The 18,808-nt window shown below is 32.9% G+C and overlaps 1 pseudogene; it reads right to left on the bottom strand.

Moving 5' to 3' along the window:
- Positions 1 to 564: 564 nt before the first annotated feature.
- Positions 565 to 5,467, bottom strand: LOC109163854 (annotated as a pseudogene).
- Between the last annotated feature and the right edge of the window lie 13,341 nt (positions 5,468 to 18,808).

The following is an 18,808-nucleotide window of genomic DNA, read 5'->3' as shown; positions in this document are numbered from 1 at the left end:
GCTCAAGATCAAATAATGGCCTTAATCACACTTGAATCATGCATGGTCTAATTAGCTTTAAAAGAGAATCAAGGCAAGTTCTAGAGAAACAAAATTATGGAAGAAATCACACAATAGAAAGAAAATAAGACCGAAGTGTCAGTCAATGGCTCAAAACACTCACATGTTTATTGCTTACTTAATCTAGCCACTACACATCGAACAGGAAATGCTAACAAACTAATCACAACTTGCCAAACTATTTATTCAATCATGTCATGAATTCCAAGAAGGGAAAAAAATATATATAAATTTTTTTTTCAATGTAATACTCATTTTGCATAAAATACTAGTAAAATATTTATGAAAATTTGTGAAAAATTTTGACAAAAATCGTGACATAAGCAAACAAATAATAAAACTAAATTAAGCAAACAAATAATAAAACTAAAACTAAATCTCCTCCCCCACACTTATTACCAACATTGTCCCCAATGTTGAATAAAAACATGCAGAAAAGGATTATTAAATGAAAAATAACGTTTAAAAAAAAAATAGAACAAACTCCCCTTCTAATTGTGCATATTATTCAAAGTAGCTGGGATCTTCAAGAAGTATGTCGGCAATATAATCAACTTGAGCCCCTTCATGGTAGGGTTTAAGCCGATAGCCATTCACCTTGAATATCTTAGAAGTCTGTAAACTTTGAATCTCTATCGCACCATGAGGAAAAATATTAGTGATAATAAATGGACCAACCCATCGAGAACGTAACTTACCTGGGAATAGCCGAAGACGTGACTGGAAGAGTAGGACCTTTTGTCCAATTGAAAATTCCTTTCTCAAAAGCATCTTGTCATGAAATGCTTTTGTCTTTTCTTTGTAGATTCTTGAATTCTCGTAGGCTTCATTGCGAATCTCCTCCAACTCAGAAAGTTGCAACTTCCGGTGTAGGCCACTTTCATCAATGTTCATGTTAAAGCTCTTGACAGCCCAATAAGCTTTGTGTTCCAACTCAACGGGGAGGTGACAAGCTTTCCTAAACACAATGCGATAAGGGGACATACCAATAGGTGTTTTGTATGCAGTTCTGTACGCCCACAATGCATCATCTAATCGCAAACTCCAATCCTTTCTGTTTGGGTTGACTGTTTTCTCAAGGATTGACTTTACCTCTCGGTTGGATACCTCTGCTTGCCCGTTAGTCTGCGGGTGGTAGGCAGTTGACACCTTATGGGTGACATGATACTTTTTAAGCAAAGCTTCGATGGTGCGATTACAAAATAGGACCGGAGTTTGTGGCATTTCATTTCTCCGGGATAAATTACCTGACTTTTGACAAGCATCACAACACTTGCAAAATGAGTATGAATGTTTAAACAAAGTTGGCCAATAAAACCCAGACTCCAACACCTTCCTTGATGTTCTCTTAGCACCAAAGTGGCCTCCACAAGCGTAAGAATGACAAAAGGTAAGGATTGAAGCAATTTCATCATCAGGTACACACCGCCTTACCACTTGGTCAGCACAATGTTTCCAAAGGTACGGTTCATCCCATACATAGTACTTGGCATTACTCCTGATTTTATTTTTCTGTGCCTTAGAGGAATCAAAAGGAAATTTGTTAGCAACCAAAAAGTTGACTATGTTAGCATACCAAGGTAAAACTACAGTTGCAGCCAATAGGTGTTCATCCGGGAATGTTTCTCGCAGTGGAGGTTCAGGTTTAATGTGTACCAACCGACTCAAATGATCGGCCACAAGATTTTCTGACCCCTTCTTATCTTTGACCTCCACATCAAACTCATTTAAGAGGAGTATCCATCTTATTAATCGTGGTTTGGCTTCCTGCTTTTGCATCAAGTAGCGAAGAGCTGCATGGTCAGAATAAACGATAACTTTGGTGCCCAGCAAATAGGACCTAAATTTTTCTAAAGCAAAAACAATGGCTAAAAGTTCTTTTTCTGTAGTAGAATAGTTTTTCTGAGCATCATTTAAAGTCCTAGAAGCATAATAAACAACATGGGATGATTTCCCGATCTTTTGGCCCAACACAGCCCCTACTGCGTGATCACTTGCATCACACATAATCTCAAATGGGTAGTTCCAGTTAGGTGGCTGAATGATCGGCGCAGACGTCAACAACTCCTTCAATTCGTCAAATGCTCCCTTACACTTTTTGTCAAACTCAAAGGATGTCTCTTTCTGCAACAATTTGCATAAAGGTAGTGCTATTTTCGAGAAGTCTTTGATAAACCTTCGGTAAAAACCTGCATGTCCAAGAAAAGAGCGGACCTCCCGCACAGTAGTAGGATAAGGCAGAGACTCTATAATATCAACTTTGGCTTTATCAACCTCAATCCCACTAGATGAAATAACATGCCCCAAAACATTACCTTGATTAACCATAAAATGACATTTTTCAGAATTTAACACAAGATTACTCTCTATGCATCTTTTCAAAATAAGTGAAAGGTTATGTAAGCAGGAGTCAAAAGAGTCGCCATAAACTGTAAAATCATCCATGAAAACTTCAATCATATGCCCAACATAATCAGAAAATATGCTAACCATACACCTCTGAAAGGTACCCGGGGCATTACAGAGGCCAAACGGCATGCGTCGATATGCAAAAGTGCCGAAGGGACATGTAAAAGTCGTCTTTTCCTGGTCTTCCGGAGCGATTGCAATCTGGAAATAACCTGAATAACCATCAAGAAAACAAAAATAAGAGCGACCGGCCAACCTTTCTAGCATTTGGTCAATAAACGGTAAAGGGAAGTGATCTTTTCTTGTACAGCATTCAACTTCCTATAGTCTATACAAACTCGCCACCCATTTTGAATACGAGTGGGGACAAGTTCATTATTTTGATTTCTGACAACTGTAATCCCTGTTTTCTTAGGAACCACTTGAGTTGGGCTAACCCATTTGCTATCTGAAATAGGATAGATTATCCCAGCTCCAAGGAGTTTGAGGACCTCTTCCTTGACTACTTCCATCATGGGCGGGTTTAGCCTTCTTTGTGGTTGACGAGATGGTTTTGCTCCTTCCTCTAGAAGAATTCGGTGCATGCAAGTGGATGGACTTATCCCTTTGATATCTGCAATTGTCCACCCAATGGCAGTTTTGTGTTCTTTTAACACTTGGACAAGTTTTTCCTCTTCTATTGCAGAGAGTTTAGTTGAAATTATGACTGGCAATGTTTTATTTTCTCCTAAGAAAGCATATTTAAGATGGTTGGGAAGAGGCTTCAACTCAGGGATAGGTGCCTGCACGACAGATGGTAACAATTTTTTGATAGAGACAGGTAAAGCCATATAAGAAACATTATTTTGTTGGTGCAATTTAGGACAATGATTCAATGATGCAATAACTTCATGTAAATTGGCACTCAGAGAAAACTCATTATTTCCTTTTTCAAGGTGTTCACAAATAACAACTTCTAATTTATCTTCACCATTAAATTCAAAAACTTCTTCAACCAATGAATCAATAATATCAACAGAATAAGCAGAGTTATCACCCCCAGGGTATTTCATAGCATCATAAATATTGAATGTAACAACATTACCATCAAATTCCATAGTAAGTGTACCACTGTGAATATCAATTTTTGTTTTTGCAGTTTTTAAAAATGGTCTTCCTAACAGAATAGGTGCAGAATGATCATTATTTTCCATATCTAGCACATAGAAATCAGTAGGGAAGATTAAATTATTAACCTGCAACAATACATCTTCAATTACACCCTTAGGGTATGCATTAGACCTATCAGCCAACTGGATAACTACACTAGTTTCATTCAAAGGTCCAAGTTTTAAAGAAGCATACACAGAATATGGCATAACATTAATAGATGCTCCTAAGTCTAGCATGGCTTTCTCAAGTTTAGTATCGCCTATCATACAAGGAATAGTAAACATACCTGGATCCTTGCATTTTTCAGGAAGCTTGCTTTGAATCACAGCAGAAACATTCTTACCCATTAGCACTTTCTCACCTTTTTTTGACTTTTGTGTCCTTTTTGTTGTACACAATTCCTTTAAAAATTTAGCATATCTAGGAACTTGTTTTATTGCATCAAGTAATGGAATATTCACTTCACAATTTTTGAAAGTTTCATATAACTCTTCATCTTTCGTTCCTTTTATAGATTCTGACAAAGCTTGAGGGAATGGGGGAACTGGTTCATAATTCAGAAGATTGGGAGACTTACCTTGAGAATTTTCATTGTTGCTAGTTCCCTCTTTTTCTTGGTTCACTGATGGGGTAGCAATCGCAGGGCCTTCAATTTCCTTACCACTCCTCAACACAATTGCACTTGCATTTTCTCTTGGATTAACCACTGTTTGAGAGGGTAGTTTGCCAGAACTCTGTGCTTCCAACCGACTAACCGTAGTTGCTAGTTGGCCCATTTGTCTTTCCAAGTTTTGAATACTAGCATTTGTTTCTTGAATACTAGCTCTTGTCCCTTGTTGGAATAGTTGTGTTTCTTGTTGAAACTGCAAAGTGTTAGTGGCAAGAGATTTAACAATATCTTCTAGATTCATACCTGAGCTAGAGCTTTTGACCGGCTGTTGTCTTGCAGGAAATGGTTGTCTATACTGTTGAAAATTAGAACGATTCTGAACAAACTGGTTCCCTTGTGAGTTCCCATAACTAAGGTTTGGGTGATCCCTCCATCCAGGATTATATGTATTGGAGAACGGATCATACTTACCTTGAGGTTGTCCAGGAAAACCTCCAGCCATGTTAACTTGTTCAATAGGTTCTTCTTGAAGAGTTGGGCAGGCATCAGTTTGATGTCCAACTACCGAGCAAATTCCACATGCTTTTACAGTTTGCATATTGCCTACTGCTAATTGACGGACAAGAGTAGTTAAACCAGAAATTTGTTGCTCAAGAGCAGAAATATTTACCTCATTCACTTGCTTAGACGGTTGGACAAGTCTATTGCCAAACTGTTGAGAATTTGCAGCCATGTTTGCAATTAGAGTTCTTGCAGCGTCCGGTGTCTTGTCAACTAAAGCACCACCGCTTGCGGCATCAATCATGCTTCTATCCATTGGAAAAAGTCCTTCATAAAAGTATTGAATGAGTAATTGATCACTGATTTGATGGTGTGGGCAGCTTGCACATAACTTTTTGAAACGCTCCCAATATTCATACAATGACTCTCCGTTGTTTTGCCGTATACCACATATTTCCTTTCTAATGTTGGCCGCCCTTGAAGCTGGGAAATATTTTTCAAGGAACATTGTCTTCAAGTTATTCCATGTGGTGATGCTTCCGGAAGGTAAATAATATAGTCAATCCTTCGCTGAATCTTTCAAAAAAATGGGAAGGCTCTCAACTTGATTTGTTCTTCAGTAACCCCTGTGGGTTTCATACTTGAACACACCACATGGAATTCCTTCAAGTGTTTGTGCGGATCTTCACCTGCAAGTCCATGAAAAGAAGGCAAAAGATGAATTAACCCAGATTTTAGTTCAAATTGTATATTAGCATCCAGAGCAGGGAAGGTGATGCATAATGGTTGTTGATCTAGATTTGAAGCTCCAAGCTCTTTTAAAGTCCGATTTTGAGCCATGAGTTCCCCTTCTAAATCAGAATTGGTAGAATCGGTAGCCAGATCACTAAACTCCAATTTGCTCAATGCTTGTTTCCTCCACCTGCGTATAGTTCTTTCAATTTCCGGATAGTACGGCGAGATTTTTTTATTAGCAGATCGAGTTATAGGCATAAAAAAAGAAAAGAAAATATATTGCAGCATTTATGCAAAAGTAACGAAAGAAAATGTTTTTTTTTTTTTAATTTTTATGGGACAAATTAGCGAGAAAAACAGATGAACAAATAAATAAACACAAAATAAGCTAGAAAATCTCCCCGGCAACGGCGCCAAAATTTGGTGAGCTGTCGTAGGCTCCCAAATTAAAACCTTACAAACGTAGTAGCGGGAGTAAGGATCGATCCCACGAGGAGTAACTAGTTTAACTTTTGTGCTCAAATTAAAGGTAGGGGGGTTTGGAATATATCGAGAATAAAGATAAAATAAAAGAGAATTTAAATAAACAAGAAATTTAATTGAACGAATAAAGCAATGAAAATGATATATCGAAAACACTTATAATAAGGAACCTTGGTTAGTAAAGATCCACCACCGGAATTCAACACTGATCATTGATTAATAAAGTAATTAATATGCAATTGAATATTTGTCGTGAAATTATTTCATTTCTGTTTTCCCTTAGTTGTAGGTAAATAAAGCACAAGCGGTTTAATTACCCCTAACTACTAAATAACCTAAGACAAGCGCTATAGATTTAATTTAATAGCAGCAATAGGAACTAGGAAAACCGACAAACTAAATAACACAAGCACAAGCGGTTGCATTTAATTTAGGAAAATATTCTTCCCGAGTCCAATTATCACTAAGCCGTCAATAATTAACCCAGTTGCTACTGAATATTAGAATAATTTGTAGCACAACATTATCTAATATAGCAAATAATTATATCAAATAAATAACTAGTAGGCCTCCCTAGCAATTAATTGACACAATTATTTCAAATAACTTAGAAGAATATTTAATACTCAAATGCATAAAAAATATATAATAAAAATAAATAAATAACCTTACAGCGTAATGAACTCCGGGGCTTCAATTCACTAAACCAAACAAGAAATTAGCCACGAATGGACATTGATAACAACCTTAAAGAATATTCGAGAGGCAAAGAATGAACGTTAAACAAATGAAATTCTTTTACTATTTATACTAATCTTAAATTATTTACAAATCAATTTCCACCGTTGAATTCCTATTATTGCGCCGATGAAGTTCCGTTGCGCTCGTTCTTGTCGCAAGAATTGGTCCACTGCACGAAGGCTTTCCGCTGCTGTTCAATTGTTGTTTTGAGAATATATTTTTCTCGCTAATGCTGCTGCGCCAAGTGTACTGCAGGGAAGAGAAACAAAAAAATAAAGTAAAGTTTTAATTTGTTTGCATGCATGCTAAGTAGATTAAATTTACTTAATTTATTAAATTTATAATGCATATACATATTCACTAGTACGTAATATATATGTGTATTAGAATGTATTCTTATATAATATATATATATATATATATATATATATATATATATATATATATATTATAAAAAGAACTAATTATTATATAATATTAAATAACTAATGCAAAATTATTATAAAAATGTACCTAAAATATGAGTGTAAAATATGCTTATCAATCTACACATTAACTATTAATTTGAGCAATTACTTACTCGAATTCAAGAAATGATAACATCAACAAACATAACGATCCAAACCATATCTTCAATTGCATTATATAATACTCCGTATTTGATGTTATAATTTAAATAAATGTATATCGATCTAAATATTCTTTATACTCCCTCCGTCCCATTTTATGTGTCGGGTTCGATTAACGAGGCTTGACTAAAATTATTTACAATTTAATTTTTCATAATATTAAGTTTATAATTAATATGTAAAATTTATATATTTAAAAACTACATTAAAAGTACTATTAAACACAAAAATTTAAATTTAAAAATCATAAGAAAATGCTAATAGAAATAAGCAAAGAAGAAAAAGTTAGTTTGACCTATAAATAGTAAGTAGGACAAATAAAATGGGACACAAGGAGTATATTATAACAAATTCATTCCGTGCATCGCGGGGGTGAAAATACTAGTTTATCTATTAAAGAAAAGTATGAGGTCGTTTACTAACTTGAAAAATTGAGGATTTTCTGGAAAAATGAGAAATTGAGAAGTGGAAAAATATTTTTAAAAAATGGAGAAATTGTTTACTAAATCTCTTCTTCTAAATGCCTTTTCCATCTCCATTCTTCCATTTCTATAGGATTTTGGAGAAAGGAAAATTTATAGGTGCAATTTGTACGGTCCACTCCAAAATATATATATATATATATATATATATATATATATATATATATATATATATATATATATATATTTACATATATTATGTAGTGAAATAACTTAACAAATATATATACACATATACGGTTATATATATCTTATTAAAAATTAATACTCACTATATACTTATATTTAAAATATTTATGTTTTACTCCAAAATAATACTTACACATTTTATAATAACAATAATAAAAATAAAGATGATGAGATTTCAAAGGGGGCTTTGTCAGAAAAGAGAAGGGCGGTGATTCAGAAATGAGAATTTAGAAAAGTCGGGTATCACATTTACAGAGTAAATAAAATTATTTTAAGAAAACTGACTATCCTCTATTGAAAAATTCAATCCTATTTATACTAGTTCAAGTTCCAAAATTAGCTCAAAATAACCCTAATTTTCCTAACATCCACAAAATAATTCAACTTCTTCAACCACACAAAATATGGAAAATAAATTATATTTATTTTTCTAACCATAGATAATTAACAGACTAGGCTCCAAAATACTCCAACATCTGCTTCAATTGATTTCGTCCGTACAAAGCAGCAGACCAGCAGTTCGAAGAAGTTGTTCGTCAATCGAGTCTCCATTGCAGCAGTTCAAGAAATTCGTTTGCCAATGTCGTCGTTGCAATTTTCGGAAGATGTTCGAAGAAGAAGACTCGCCTTGATGTCGCCGATTCGGCTGTGGAAAATTATTGTGTTGACCATGGTCGACACAGTGTTATATGGACCATAACAAAAAGTACATTTTTAATATATTAAATCACTATTGGAAATTATGGAATTTCCGACCACCTGAAAGTGATCTTAAATCAAGTCGAAAGCCTTGTTCCGACCATTTTTGGTATTCGGAAAAATCTTTGTTGCTATTTTCGACCATATTTTGGTATCAACTTGATTTAAGATCACTTCCAGTAGTGAATGTACATTATTTTTGTACCGAATGTACATTATACAATATAATGTATACTCAATATATAAATAATGTATATTCACTGAATATAATGTACATTATTTTCTACTGAATATATATTATTTTTGTACTGAATGTACACTATTTTATAATATACAAAATATGGTCCACATAACTTAGACAAACATATAGAGCTTGGGAAGGAACAAATATATTAAATGAAGTTTTGGGCTGCTGAATTTACAACACAAACAAAACATTTTAGTTGGGTCAAATTAAACAAACAAAAAAGAAAAGAAAAGAATTAGTCCATTTTAATTCCACTTAGCCCAACTCTTATTAATTCAATCATTATTGTGTGGGGGAATTTATATCGTGCATCAGGGTGCGCATTGCATTGTGCGCCCTGATGCAAAACGACGTCGTTGCAAAATGACGTTGTTGCAAAACGACGTCGTTTCTGATGCTATATGCGCTGTGGTGCAGGGTATAACGATTGATTGTGTGGACCATATTTTGTATACTATAAAATAATATACATTTAATTCAAAAATAATGTACTTTTAGTACATTAAAAATGTACTTTATATTCAGAGAAAGTACATTATTTGAATACTAAAAATACATTGTTTTATATAATATACATTCAGTACACAAATAATGTACTTTTAATATATTAAAAATGTACTTTTTTTTATGATCCATACAGTACTATGTGGACAATGATCCATACAATAATTTGCCTTATTGATTAACAAATGCAATATGTATAATCCTAATTGCCCAAAATAATCAGTAAGCTTAATTATTCAAATAACTAATATATTAATATAAAATATAAATTAAAGTTTAAAATAAATATAATATTAAATAAATAAAATCAATTTATTATAAAACCAAAATAAAAAATTAGTGTTTATTAGAGTTTTTATAATGGTTCGGCTGTTGACGAAGCCTACTCCACTCTTTTTCACAACACGTGAAGGATTGCACTAAATCCCCTTAGTACAATACAACCACCAAGTTTATTCCATGAACACCAAGCTGGGAGTAAACTTGAACCACAAGATTTTTCAACTCTATGAGTTTACTCCGCCTCTCTCTACTTATCCAAGTAGAGATTACAACAGTTTGAAGAAATGAATTTTCTTTTTCTCCAACTTGAAATCTTGGCTTGAATGATTCTGGATGTAACTCTTTGAAGCAGCTCAAGATTTCTGAAATTTGGATATTTCGTTGAAGTTTTTTGTCTCTCTTTCTCTTACAGCACTGGTCGCAAAATGCTTAAATTTTCACAGCTTTCTCTCACTAGAATTTCTTATAATGACTAGCACATTCTTCAGTGGGTGGAGAGAGTATTTAAAAGCGTGAAAAATAGTTCCGTTGGAGAGAAAACTATTTTTACAAAAGCCTACGGACCAGCATATAGAGACCGGCGGGTAATCCGGAGGGTAGGTGAGTTGTCAGGCTTTATGTCGCTTGAATCCAAAAAAAAAAGCATCAAGCTTTTGCCTTTTGCTCAAAGTACAAGAACGGTCAAAAATCAACTTCGGGATATGCTTCGTGGCTTTCCGTGACTCGGAACATATTGCCTCACCTCTTAAGGTTTCGAACTTATATCCACTTTTGTGCTAATATAGTGTTTGATAGTCGAAATGAGAAGTTAACAGTGTTAACAACTCGAACATTTTGTCCTCTTGAATATGATAGTTGACTTTACCAATCGTCCCTTAACTTCTCGAATGATCTTTATGATCACTCGGTCTTGATAATACGCAAGATGCAGACCCTTCCATCATTCAGTCTTTTGCAGCCTCTCGGTTTTGAAAGTCTTCATCTTCATCTTCAGTCATTCGTCTCTTATTACACTTTAGCTCGAGCCGTTGAGAGATAACTCCTCGAGTTAAGTATTGGCTCGTTACTCTTGTTTCGTCTGAGAGTTAACCCTTTGGGTTACTCCTCGGTATTGAGACTTGACTCCTCGAGTATACATTCGGATGTAAACGGTTTAGCCACTTGGGTAACCATTCAGTTAAGATTCGAATGATGAGCAGACTTCCTAAGTCTAGGAAAATAAAAAGATTAGGGGGTCTAAACTCCTAAGTTTGGTATCATCAAAATCTAATACAAAATGTTCATAACATCATTCATGTGTATTGTTGTCTTGAGACTATGGTTGCAAAAATCGCGCTTAGACACCGGCTGACCGACTAGATTTTCACCGTAATCGATATGCGATGTTCTAGGCGCCGACTAGGCGACCTATTAATTATTGTTAGGCATTTTTTTTTAAAATGGGTTATTTTTCTCAAAATAATGTCGTTTTGATCGAAATAACCCTATATCATTCAAATTGGTCGTGATGAGAATGAAATCGTTCATTCAATTGGAAAGAGATTACAACTGTAATACTAAAGTAGAGTAATAATCGTAAACTACTCCTATACAATAGGCTAGCCATTATATTACCTTATTGACTAATTCTAATATAATAGGAAATAACAATAATATTAATAACATATTAATAACATGACTAACAGTCGTAAACCCAAAAATGTTTTTAAAAAATTGAATTTAGCTACTCTAATATGGATACTTTGTGAGTTGTGATTGTGGAATTGTGTTTTTGATTTTCTAAATCTTTATACAATATAAAATTCTAGATATTTTTAGATTTAATATTTAATATTTAATATTTGAGTATTGAATAGTTTATAATTATCAAGTGTTAAAAAAATTAATAGGCAACTAGGCGCCCCCAGCCGCCCGAAGAATGCCTAGTGATTTTTGCAACCTTGCTTTAGACAAGAACAAGTCAATGATATAGCAAATGGGTTAGTGAACTCTGACGTTCATTTCCTTTGGTCCATGGGGCTACTTAGAAAAGACTCAGCCTACAAGCCGATGAGCTATCCAAAATGGTGCAATGGTGTCCGCAAGAATAGGTGTTGGCCCACTCTTCTATAAGATGTTTCATGACTCATTGCTAGTGGAATTCATCCATGGAAGCGCTCACTATCGAAACCCTGATCATCGCCTTCCCACAATGGGGCAATCAACTGACCAACACAAAATACTTGGTGGATGTTTTCTAGACTGAAATAAGACTATGCATAGGTGAAGCCGAAGACTGGATAATCCCGAGAGAAGTTATAGCGAACTACTTTCGGATATGAACGAGAAAATGCAATGATAAAAAGAAAGACCATTATACCCCTTCTATAAAGGGGAAATAATTTTTCTGGTGAAAAATTGATTGGGGATTTCACCGCAAGAACCATTTGCGCTAAGAAATTGATACTCGTTGGCCAATTAAGCAAATTTTGAAAGTTGTGGATCAACATTGTTAATGTCCGATACTCGTGGGACCAAAAGTACGAAACTAAAAATTGACCAAAAGGAAAAGACTATTATATCCTTGCTATAAAGGGAAAATAATTTTTCCAGTGAAAAATTGACGGAGATTTCACCGAAAGGACCATTTATGCTAAGAAATTGATACTTGTGGACCAATTATGCAATTTTTGAAAGTTGTGGATCAAAAGTGTTAGTGGCACAATACTCGTGGGGCTAAAAGTGCAAAAAACTCTTTCTATCGTATTACATGCACTGATTACTTAGCTAATACTTCATTTTTTTTATTATAGCACTTTAAGTACATTTATTCCGTTGTGCACTCTAAGTTAGATTTTCATTAATTTGCTTTACTTGGAGTCGACCAATTAGCTATTGTTCCCTTCTTTTTAAATGGGTTATTTCACTCAAAACGACATCGTTTTGAGCGAAATAATCCTAAAAATTGTTCGAACTCTATATTTTTTTAGGTTAATAGTTAATATTTTAGTATTAGAATTAATACCATCTGAGGTCCTCCGAGTATAGTGGTTTTGCCACATTTAGTCTTAAACTTTCAAATTGACTACATGTGGTCCTTTAACTTTCAAATTGTTACCCTCCGTGGTCCAAGTTAATCATCCATGGTACTTCAACTATAAAATTTTAACCAACCATGGTCCTTTCACGTGGACCACGGCTGGTTAAATTTTGAAAGTTGAAGAACCATGGGTGGTTAACTTGGACCACAAATGGTTAATTTTGAAAGTCGAAGGACCACATATGGTCAATTTGAAAGTTCAGGACTAAACGTGGCAAAAATATTCTACTCGGATGACCCCATGTGGCATTAACTCTTTAGTATTAACTATTAAAATATTAAATAATTTATAATTATTAAGTCTTAAAAAATTAAACAAATTTAAACAATTTTTTTAAAAAATAAAATACAAATAAAAAATACACGTACACCTAGATTAATCGCCGCCTAGGCGCCCCACGCGTCCGAGGAGCGCCTAACAATTTTTTCAACCATGCCCGTAATACCTGACTATTTGACCTATATGTATATGAATTATGACATTTTGATTATTCAACTTTTAAAATCAGCACAAACAAATCATATGATAGTTGACAAATCTAGAAAGTGTTCATACATGTTAGTTGAGAAATGTTTAGACATGCTAGTTGAAAGTGTTCAGACATGTTAGTTGGAAGCAATTTTGAAAAAAAAAACAAAAAAAAAACATTGTAAATTATATTTTAGTTTTTTGGTATATACAGATAGAGCAAATTTGGCAGGGTACAAAGCATTCCGTTTGCAATAGCTAAGAAAACATTAATTATGTAATTTAGATTAGGAAAATATATATTTCCCCGCATTTTGACACTCCTAGCATCTCTTATAGATGTTACTGTGTTAAAAAGGATACATTAAATGAAAATGTTGAATAGTCAAAACATTTTAGTTTGTAGAAAGCATTTCCAAGTCTAGCAATGAAGAAATACGATGAAAAAAGGACATCTATCTAGCATGATTCTTTATGTTATTACAATATCAGTAGATACTTAATTTTTTTAGATTACTATTTAGTAATGTCTAAATACTTTTTTAAGAGTCAATACCCCACCACCGGGGTTAGATCATGTGACCTTCCCTCAAGGAGAGTCACAAAGGTGCCATCTGAGTACAAGGTGTTTTGCTAATGTCTAAATACTTAGTAGATGATAAAATTAATAAAAGTTTAATCAGAAATATTAAATATAATATTTTAATACAAAACAAATCTAATACAAATAAAATATACATTTTTAAAAAATAGATATGGATAATATTATACAATAATTTTTTAAATTGATATGAAAATTTTCAGAGAGAGAGAGAGAAGCAATAATATTATAATAAATATTTGATTATTAAAAAACTAATTTAAATACATAAAATATACTCCGTAACATATATAAAATTCTCATTTTTTGTAACAATTAGTGATGAAGCGAGTAAAAATTAGTTGGGTGATCCATGGATATATATTCATTAGCACAATCAGTATTGCATGGACCATGGTTCACACAATTGTATAGACCATAAATAAAAGAAAAATACAATTTTAATATACTAAGAGTACATTATTTATGTACGTAAGGTACATTTTTTGAAAGTACATTTGTAATATATTAAGGGTACATTAGTTTATATAATGTACCTTTAATATAAAAATAATGTACCTTCAATACAAAAATAATGTACTTTTAATATATTAAAAATGTACCTGATATTCATGATCCACACAATAATTTATCCTATTAACGTATAATTATTTCTTATAAAATAAGATAGAGAGAATCTGAACAAATCTTAGATAAGAACCTAAGATAGCATTATTACTTATTAATTAGTCAATTGGTGGAATTTGTGTCAGATACAAAATGTTTTAAATGTGCGATCCATAATATTCCACGGACCTAAGAATATAAGAAAGCAGTAATAACATTACTAATTAGTTGGTGGAATTTCACTTGCTTAAAAAATATCTCATGTTTTAGTCTAGTGGAACGAAGTGACCTTCCCAAATAGAAGGTTATAGATTTGATTTTTAGTGGGGTTTATATAGACTCTTTGTGTATCAGTAGATTGAGAAAGTAATTATGAACAGATACTACATTGTAACAAGGTCAGTAATACTCAGAAAAAAAAAAAAAAAAAAAAAAAAGTCCCCTGACTCGTCAAGTGATGTTATCTCAATGACGTGATGGGTGTTGACGGCAAATTATATTATGCACCGCGCGTCTTTTTTTTTAAATGAAAATTAACAGTGTTTATTTCCGCCGTTTCACACCCTTTTGTAAAAAGTAACTCTATTATTCAGTGTCATTTTGTATACACTGCAGTTTCAGTTGAACACAACTACAGTTTCATTTCGATATAACTATAGTTTCATTCGATATTTATAGACTCAAATATGTGAAAATGTTATTTAATTTTATTTTATATACACTATAGTTTCATTAAAACACAACTACATGATCATTTTGATATAATTACAGCTTCATTGTACAATATACACTCAAATATGTGAAATGTTATTCAGTTTCAGTTTATATACACTGCAGTTTCATTTCACTATAACTACAGTATCATTTTGATATAACTGCAGTGTCGGTTTGGATATGCTATAGTGTCAGTTGGTGTTTAATACACCAAACAAACAGACTCCGTTAACTCTAAAGGCGGGCCGTTTCTTTACTTAAAGAAACGGCGTCGTTTTTGACCGCGGTGCACATGCACCGCGGTCTATAATATAACGACTGGTGTTGACCGTGTTGTATCAATCACTGTTCCCGCGTGTTTTGCATTTCTCAATTATTTTCGGACAGAGAATGTCCCTCATTAGATATCAATGTCACAATCCATAATGGGTGAACAAGTCAAACTGAAGAAAATTATAGTTTTAGCCTAGGTGCAAATCACGTTTCTAATTAATATTAAGTTGCAATATTACTCTTTTAATGACAAATCAATAAATTTTGAATACAGTAAATATTTCTTTTAACTATTAATAACTATAATCTCACATTATTCATACTCTAAGTCCCAACAAATACTTCATTCTCCATCCAAAATAACTTAAATCATCCACGAAATTCATCTCTAATGTGTAGTAAGAACTGGTAGGTGGATGACTGAATGTTGTTTAAATTTTTGTCTAAAAAAAAAAATCAATCTGTAAATATAAAATTGATATTTCTTTATTTTTGTTGTGTAAGCGTCCGTCCAAATAACTCTATCTATCAAATCAAGGGATGCTATTTCAACTCTATACTAATTAGGGGCACAAGTTGTATTATAACTCAGCAACTACTAAAGTAAGAACATCCATGCATGCCTTACACAACCGACACTACTTCTCAAATATACTTTGAAGGAAGGGGACAAATATGAAGTTGGTAATCGTATTTGGACATATTTGTAATTCAACACAAGTACTCAAGGACTTATGGCCAACACGTACACGGTACATCGATCACAAATGAGTCATATATGGTAATGACATATCATTTAAAAAAACAAAAAACAAAAAACAAAAAACAAAAAACAAAAAAAAAAAAAACAAAAAAAAACAAAAAAAGAGGGCAAATTATTGTATGGATTGTGAACTGTGGTCCAAAATAACGTGATTTTGATGTTAAAAGATTCATTGTTTTGCACGCTTGTTAGAATAATGAATATTATATATGGGGTAAGATAATGTATTTTATGAGTTAGAAAAATTAGAGTTAATACCCAATTTAGTCCTCAACATAATGGTTTTTCTCAATTTAGTCCTAAACGAATTTTTTGCTTATTTAGGTCCCCGGCTTTGATTGTTTTATCCAATTCAGTCATCAACTGTTAGAATCAAGAACTATATCAAAAAAATCACTATAGTCATCTATGACTAAATTGGGTAAAATCACTATAGTCAGAGATTAATTTGGGTTAAACTCCTATAGTCGGGGACTAAATTGGGTATTAATAGAAGAAAAATTACCAAGCTATCTTAACATACATAAGACTCAATTGGGTAAAATTATCGAAGCCAATAACCTAATTAAGCACAAAAAATTGTTTAGAACTAAATTGAAAAAAAACCACAATAGTCGATGATTAAATTGGATATTAACTCGAATAATGCACTTTATGTTGATGAAACTGAATTTAGGCATAAGATGAATCTTAATGCTCGATTAAAATATATAGATGAAATATCATAACCCCAATAAATAGTGGATTATTATTGCAATGCGAAGCTTGATTGTACATCCCCCAAAGACAAAATCCGTATCTATGCACACACTCCTAACCTTATTCTTCACTAACATTTCTTCAATCCACGTCAGCCAACTAATGCTACTTGTTGGCTGCTTGTCGTCATGCCTTTGCTACTTGTCGTCATGCCTTTGTTATATCAAACTCAAACAACTAATACTAAATGTTGATCGAAATAACTCACACAATCAATTAGTAATTATCAAACAACTCTAAATAATTATGTTGGGTTGTGACTCGGGGAGTTGAGAGTTCAACATTCTGTCATTGGATCGTCGCGCTAACTGCTACAAAAATATTAAAAAATAATAATAATGTTGTGTCTTCACTAATAGCTACTCCCTCCGTCCATTTTATGTATTGGGTTCAATTAACGACGTTTGACGGAAGTTATTTACAATTTAATTTTTCATAATATTAAGTTTAAAATTAGTATATAAAATCAAAATATTAAGTCTAGAAACTACATTAAAAGTACAGTTAAACACAAAAAATTAAATTAAATTTTTTTTAAAAAAAATGCTAATAGAAAACTAAGCGAAAAATAAAGACTTAGTTTGACCAATGAATAGTAAATATAAAAGATAAAATGGGACAGAGGTAGTATAACTTTTGGCATAATGCGATAAGCGTTTGATTATGACAATTGGTATCTGAGTCATGCTGGGGAGGGGGGGGGGAGGTGGGGGGATTGTTAGGTTGTGGCTCTAGGAGCCGAGTTTAGCATTTTGTGATGGAACCGTGACACCTACTATTATATACAAGTATAAAGAAATTAAAAAAAGTTGTGTAATCGCTACTAGTTATAACTTTTTGATTAATGACAATTCAATTGGTAATTATCAAACAACTTTGATAACATCAACAACATAACAAATGAAAGGTGAAATGTACTTATATTTGCATCCTTTCAGTTTGATCTTTTAGTTCACCTTATAATTTAAAGATGAAAATTAATCACAATATATTTTGTGGTGGGGATTCTGATCCATTCGATCAAGAGTACAACCAATATTAATATATTTGGAACAATTTTTTTTAAGAGGGACATTTGTACTAAAATGGTCTGATCTAAAAAAGATATTTTACGAGAATGGTGTGGTCACATTAATGCACGGATGGTGGGTGAACTGAGTATGTGAATCCAAAGTTAGATACCAATCAGTCAATCACATATTATCAGGATTCAACTATTCAAGTACTGCTATCTTGCATTTGTTTGATGGAAATTGAACCTGACCCCACCCTTGAAATAATAATTAAGTGCCAACCTATCACATCAATAAAGAAGAAAAATTATTATTGGATCACATTTTTTTTTTTTTTGTGTGAGTTAATTATACAATTCGCAATTTATCTTTACTGTAGCTCTGATCTAAAGATGAAATCCAATTAGTTTAAAAAGTGGTCATTTTACTTAATTGGCTTCTTATCTCCACCAAAAAAAAAAAAGTGGTGATTTTAATCTTTCAGAAAACAAAAGTAATCATTTGGAAAATTTGCACTTTAATTTATGTTTAAATTAAAAAATTGAAATTATACTTAATTGGCTTGTGTATGCTATGGTTGTTGTACTCATAAAATTGTGGCCGGTTGTCAAGAGCTCAAGATTGGTCTCTTATTAGTTTCCAGGCACAAACAAATTATTCTAGACCATGTTCACATTGCAATGTAAACCATGGATAAATGTTCATTTTTAGTATACTGAATAAACATTATGCAATTAGTACAGTCCACCTTTTAAGGTGGGTGGAGACCCTAACTTTTCTATAAATTCAGTACATTCTTAAGCGAACT

The sequence above is a fragment of the Ipomoea nil genome, unplaced genomic scaffold (assembly GCF_001879475.1).
Source record: "Ipomoea nil cultivar Tokyo-kokei standard unplaced genomic scaffold, Asagao_1.1 scaffold3047, whole genome shotgun sequence".
Lineage (NCBI taxonomy): Eukaryota > Viridiplantae > Streptophyta > Magnoliopsida > Solanales > Convolvulaceae > Ipomoea > Ipomoea nil.
The sequence above is the reverse complement of the archived record's forward strand: the minus strand, read 5'-3'. Positions and strand labels throughout refer to the sequence as shown.